Below are 6,828 nucleotides of genomic sequence, written 5' to 3'. Positions count from 1 at the left end.
GCATAGAGGCTCATTTTTCTACCACAGGTTGTGAAGAGACACCTTGAGTAATCTTGCTGTCATGTTTTAAGTCTCTTTTTGATGTGTTAAACAACTTTTAGCCAGGTCTATGTGTTCTAGGTGTGCTACATGAGGAAAAAGGATAATAAATTATTGCTTACGGCTTTGATGGTTTCATTTTCTTAATTGACTGCTTGGAGTAACTAAGCTTGGAGTCAGGAACTGCATTGCTGAGATAAATTGCGATTATATTGTTAGATTCAGACAACACTGGCATTTGTTCGATTCGCATCTCACCCAAATACCACACCTGCCATTGTTAAACTGACATCCTGACAGACAGTTGCATTAAAATCAAATCTGTTTGACTGTAAATGCAATTCTTTGCATAAATACTTAAATGTTCATCTGGCTGTCAGACCATTAAATTTTCTTCCCAAGTTAATGAATTGTTCAATCTTATTTTAGGCATAATCCACACAAAATTGTTATATTTATAGTTAAATGCTTAATTTGCTATTTTAAATAAATATAAGATATATTCTTAGAAAACAAGTCTTATCTGATGCAGTTTTGCTCGCACTAGTAAATTAGTCATTTTAAGAATGTTGGAAACCAGTCAAAATACCAATTAGACATGACAGTAGGACACAAATACAGTTGCATCTTTTAATCTAACATTCTATATAAATACAAACAAATATCATTTGATATTAGTTTGGTAATATGTGCAGATTATTTTTACACTGATTGCTCTGAATGGATGATAGCTGCCTGAGGTTATTAGGATGGTTTGTGTGTGAGGGAGGTTGGAGGCTTTTTGAAGTCTAATGTTTTTCATCTTTGGTGTGAATGTGTGCTGCATGTAAAGACCTGTCTGCCTCTGTTTCAAAGTGATAACGTTTGTGTAGGTTTCACGCATGGGTGCCATAAAACCTCAGCTGCATTGAGTCACTTGTACACTGATTTCAATGAGAAGCTTTTGAATAAATCCCTGTTGTAGCCACTAGCCACCAAATATGAGTAAAAATTGACTTTAGTAAGTAAATAAAGCAGTTATTTACCAGTTAGCTGGTAATTTTATAAGGATTTACAATATTCTAACTGTAAGAATCTATCCATAATCACCTGTAATACAGCTTTTAGAAAGCTCTTTTGTGTTACTGATTACCCAGAAGGAGTGTCAACTAAATGTATGCCACAGGAGCTCAGAATACGTTCTTGAATACTTCAGCATCAGGACATTTGTGTGATTCCATCTTCTCATCCTAAATCCCAAAATTTTCTAGCTGTTCAGTCTTTAGATTCTTTCTATTTTTCATGATTTCAATCTTCATCCTAAGATGAACTCTCAGGTTTATGAACTTTTCCTAATTGCTGGCTACAGAAATGGTTCCTGCATGTCTTGCATTACTGCCCTGATGTGGAAGGATATTCTCTCAAACTGAAGATGGTAAAAAGGTGCTGTATTATGTATGTGTGGCTGTCGTTTACCTCGTTAAGGTTCTCTTTCATATTTATTTATTCATAAATGCTCATTATGACTGACGGAGTGGAGACTTGTGAAACGAGAGAAGGGATATCAAAGTAAGTGCCTTTTTCCCCTTGCCTGCTCTCTCTCTCTCTCTCTCTCTCTCTCTCTCTCTCTCCATATTTTACTACAAAGAACAATGGAAGGCACAGCTGTCAGTCTATGTGATGTTCGCACTTCACCTAGAAGAAGAGCTTTATCTACTTTAGTGATAGTGCACCCCCCCCCCCCCATTTTTTTTTTTGTAAAATCATTTACACTCACCCTCACAACAATCATAACCCATGTTTTTTCTTTCGTGTAGCACCATTAAAATAGAGAATCGAGAATCTTTATCCATCCATCCATCCATCTATCTATCTATCTATCTCTATCTATCTATCTATCTATCTATCTATCTATCCAACAGTCTTTATCGATCATCCATACATACATACATCCACAATCTGTTCACTATATATATATCACTATATATATGTAAAGAGAGAGAGAGAGAGAGAGAGAGAATTCTTTATCACCAATCACATTCAAGTATTTGTTTAGTAAAAATATGCCTCTACATAAATGTGTTTTGTAAAAGATTTTCCACTGAAAAATTACTGCAAGTTGGGAACAACATGAGTAAATAATAGCAACCAGAATATGACTTTGTGAGTCTAGACAGACTTGAATGCACAGTAACTCTCCTGACACAACATCTCTCCTGATACTGTGTAATGACTTTTCATTTCTGGGGTGTAGAGTGTCACATTCCTTTTGAGTTATTGGTGTACTTCAGCTGAACTCAGCAGTATTTGATTTTTTTTCCCTCCGCAACATCTCTTTGCATGCTTTATGAAGCTCCAGCTCTCAGAGCTCTCTAAGCCCGAAGGGGAAAGCAGAGACATGAGAGAGCATGACAGAAATAGTGGGGTGAATCCAAAAACAAGGGCAGATAAAAAGACAAGAGAACAGAGAGCTGACAGTGTGGGAGGTGAACAGTAGTGTGTCTTTTTTTTTTTTTATGACCATCTTCTGACTTCGATGATGGACACACAGTCTGTGAAACTGCCCTGTGGTCTTTTGTTGCTTTCTGGCATTTTTAATGAGCTGTCAGACACAACACCACAAACTTGAGTTTGTAAGACAGGTGAAAAAGAGGTGAAAAGTTGATAGACAAATTCAGGTCAAATCAGTACTGTTATTGTTAACTAAAACTATTAAAAATAATTTTCTTTAATTGAAATAAAAAAAAAATTTGTATAATCCTAGAAATATTAGATTTAAAACTTAAAAGTAAATGAAAATAAGAAGAGTTGCCTTGGAGTCTACTTGAAATAAAATAAGTTTAAATTGAATTATTAAAATCATTTAAACTAAAATTGAATTAATAAGCTTTAAAAATAAAAATGACAAAAGTACATGTGGCAAAATGAAAACTACATTCAAAACGAATTAATAAAATATCTATAAATAATATAATAAATAATAATATAATAAATAGTGCATAGATAATGCTGAACAGTAGGTCAAAGTAAACTAGCTTTTTCTAATTTTTGCCATTTTTGTGCCCACCTAAACTGTTATATATATATACACACACACACACATTTACTTAAATGTGCTCTTTGTAACTGTGAAACCTACTAGTAATTTCTAAATAATTATTTTCTCTACACCAATTTTTTTAGTGTATGAAATGGCAAAAAAAAAAAAGCAAAAAATAACATTAAACATTTTTTCTTGTGCATTCAGAGGTCCCATGGTGAGTGTTTGAAACTAACATATTTGAAGGCAAAGTCTTGAACATCTGAAACTCTGTCTGGCATAATTAAGACTTATACTGTGAGACATCAGTGCCCATGTTGAGAGTCATTGAACAATAGCTCTTAATCCCACAGTAAGCAGCTGTTTGTGCATGGAGATGGAGTCAACCTGAAAATAAGGCAGTACTCCTCCAAACATGGCAGCAGCTCTAATCCTCCGCACAGCATTACAGATTCATGTTTTATATTCAGCAAAACAACACTTGCGCACACTGAGAACAAAAGGAATAATTTGCAGGCAAGGAGAGATAATTGTACAGACAGAAGTCAGAGAAAAAAATAGCCAAGGACAGCTGTAGATCTTGGCAGGTTTGGTGACTTGTCACGTAAAGTTGCATTCAAACTCCAGCAGAGTTAAAATTACCTGAAAGGAATAAATCACCCTATAATAAAAATTGCTAAAAATGTACCCTCAGGCTAGGTAGAGGAGGTTGTTTCTTTGGAGAATTTTAGCATTACATTACTTGCTCACCAATGGATCCTCTGCAGTGAATTGGTGCCGTCAGAATGAGAGTCCAAACAGTTGATAAAAACATCACAATAATCCACAAGTAATCCAGTCCATCAATTAATGTGTTGTAAAGTGAAAAGCTGCATGTTTTTACAAATCCATCAAGTTATTTTAACTTTAAACAGTCGCTTCTGGCGGAAATAGTCCATAATCCAAAATAACGCTTCCTCTAGTGAAGTGAAGTCCAGATTGTTGGAAGTCCACCAGATTGTTTTCACTTGGCAATGTTTCTTGATCTGTGCATAGTTCTCTCCTAAGTCAGACAAGATGACTTTTTCAATTGAGAAAGCAATATCATAGATAGCAGGAACCAAACATCTCAATGGTGGATTTGTTTCATACAAACACCCAGCTTTTTACTTCACAAGACAGTAGTTAATCGTAATGGTTAATTGGTTAATGATAAATTAATTAATTGTTGTAAACTTGTGGATTATTGTGATGCTTTTATCAGCTGTTTAGACATTCTGACGGCACCCATTAACTGCAGAGGATCCATTGGTGAGCAAGTGATAAAATGCAAAATTCCTCCAAATCTGTTCTGACGAAGAAACAAACTCATCTATATTGGATGGCCAGATTAAAATTTCAGCACATTTTCAGTTTTGGATGAACTGTTCCTCGAAGTCAGAATTGGTGATCTTAGCAACATGAATGACAAAGACTGATGTCCAGTGACAAAGTTGAGGAAAATTTCATTTTATGCAAAAAAAAAAAAAAAAAAAAACAAACAAACATAATTCTTTGTTTCTGTAATGCATGTAGTGCAAGGCCAACTGAAAATCCATTCAGTCTCCATGCTCAGATCTCGGCAGGTGCACTAGGCATTTCAAATCAACCCACTTCTGGCCCTCTCAGCTCTCATTGGTTTGTTAAGGTACAGTTTTTAGCACAGGCAAGTTTTGGCAGTCAAAATTGTGAGCACACAGGAGGAGAAGCACAGTAATAATTAGCTGAGTTGACAACATGCCAACAGCTCTCTCTCTCTCTCTCTCTCTCTCACACACACACACACACACACACTTATCAGCTTCGTTTTGTCTTTTGGTTATTCATTTCAAAAGAAAACAATGTTCAATTTGTCTGTAGTGATTTAGTTGTGTTTCAAACACCATTTCAAGCAATTATCCAAAGTGGAAATCTGGAGAAACACACTGACATTCATTTAAACTAGTAAGGGTTAGGCATTGTGTACATTATGTTCTATTGCATTATTTGTTGTTTTGAATAGGTCATGTTTTGCAAAAGTTTGGCAGCTTGATGGATGTTGATTCAGAAAGGAAATTGTAATATTTTATGACAAAAGATAATGCTCCGCTAAAAGCTTTCTTCTCTTCAATAGCTGCTCAGTTCAGCTGTATTGATCCAGCACAGGTGAGATGTTTTCTTGGCATGCCTCATAGATCCGCTCATTGTTTAACTCTTTTGTAGCTCACCAATTCTTCATATTACCCTCCCAAGATTTGTTCAAAGCCTTGGCAAGAGCAAAGATTGGCAATACAGAACATTTCTTTTAGTTCTACCAGAAAGACTCGGGAGATAAAATGATGTACAAAGCATACATTTATTGACAGCTCAGCAAGCACAATTATAAATTTCTTTGGCGGAAGGCCCCGTCCATGGTTCGTAATCCGAGGGTAGCGAATCTGCATTTCCTGCCTGAAGACGAAGGCAGGGGCGCAGCCGACCCCCCTGGAAGGTAAGGACAGGACCATCCTGGTGGTGGTGGGGAGGGTGGAGGTTGTTGACTCAAACATGTGTAAGTACGATGTTTTATACAGGAGTATATAGACGTGATTGGATAATGATGAAGGTAATTAGTGACGAAGTGATTGAGTCTTGCTGGCAGAACTTAGGCTAAAGCTTCCATTTCTCTTAAAACTCAGTCTCTTTAGACAAATCAGGTTTCAGTTGGATTAAGTAAGCCTAAGTGGAATATGGAATCTTTTTTCTCAATTTACTTTCTAAAGATCTAATTTACATGAATTTAAATCTGAAGAAAACATGCATCAGGGCATTTGATTGCATTTGGGTAGTTGATGTCCTGCGTTAATTTAGATAATTAATTATAATTATTATGCATGCATCTTAATAAACTCATACTGAGAGACTAAATTGAATATTTGCATTTTGCAACTCATTTGTTACACTCACTGAAGTGAAGGATATAGTAACACTTTACCATAAAGTTACATTTGTTACCATTAGTTAATTTGTGAACATGAATTAACAATGAAAAATGCATTTATTAATCTTAGAACTAACATGAACTAACAATTAACAGTTGTATTTTATTAGCTAATGTTAACAAACAACAATAAATACTTTAACAAATGTGTTTTCATTGTTAATTAATGTTAAATAACGGCACCTTATTGTAAAGTGTTTCCCCGAATATTTATAAATATGTGCTAAAATTTTTTCACCCTTTAAAAATAATTGCATCCACTATAATGGTGGACATTGCTTAAGTTCGCTCACCAATATTTTGGGCCCTATCATACACTCGGTGCAATGCGATTCAAGGCACAGCGCAAGTGTGTTTGCTAGTTTCAGTCCAGTTCGCATTTTCCCGTCCAGCACCCAAAAAACACCCATTACTCATTAAGAGAATAGGGACAACCCATTTAGACCATGCGCCTGGGTGCGCCAACCATTTTTCCGTCGTTAAAATAACAAAAGTGAATTTGGACACGCCCTGAGTGCACCTGCGCCGCGCGCTTTACACTTTGCGTTTAGATCTTTAAAATAGGGCCCTCTGAGTGCTGGATCTAATAAGCATGCAGTGGCATGATCAGCCAATCAGCCATGTGGAGTTTCCTTTCTTCAAATGTTTTGGTGCAGAAAGTGAGATAAATTTTATTAACATGAATATGGCTGGTCTTCTACTTTTTTTCTTTCTCCATTAAAATCTTTACAGAGGTATGAGGGCTGACAGCCCACTCCTGTTCCGACTGAGGAGAGCAAATGGTGCCCCTCTC

This window comes from Carassius auratus, chromosome 29 (assembly GCF_003368295.1).
Source record: "Carassius auratus strain Wakin chromosome 29, ASM336829v1, whole genome shotgun sequence".
NCBI classification, from domain to species: domain Eukaryota; kingdom Metazoa; phylum Chordata; class Actinopteri; order Cypriniformes; family Cyprinidae; genus Carassius; species Carassius auratus.
The sequence above is the reverse complement of the archived record's forward strand: the minus strand, read 5'-3'. Positions refer to the sequence as shown.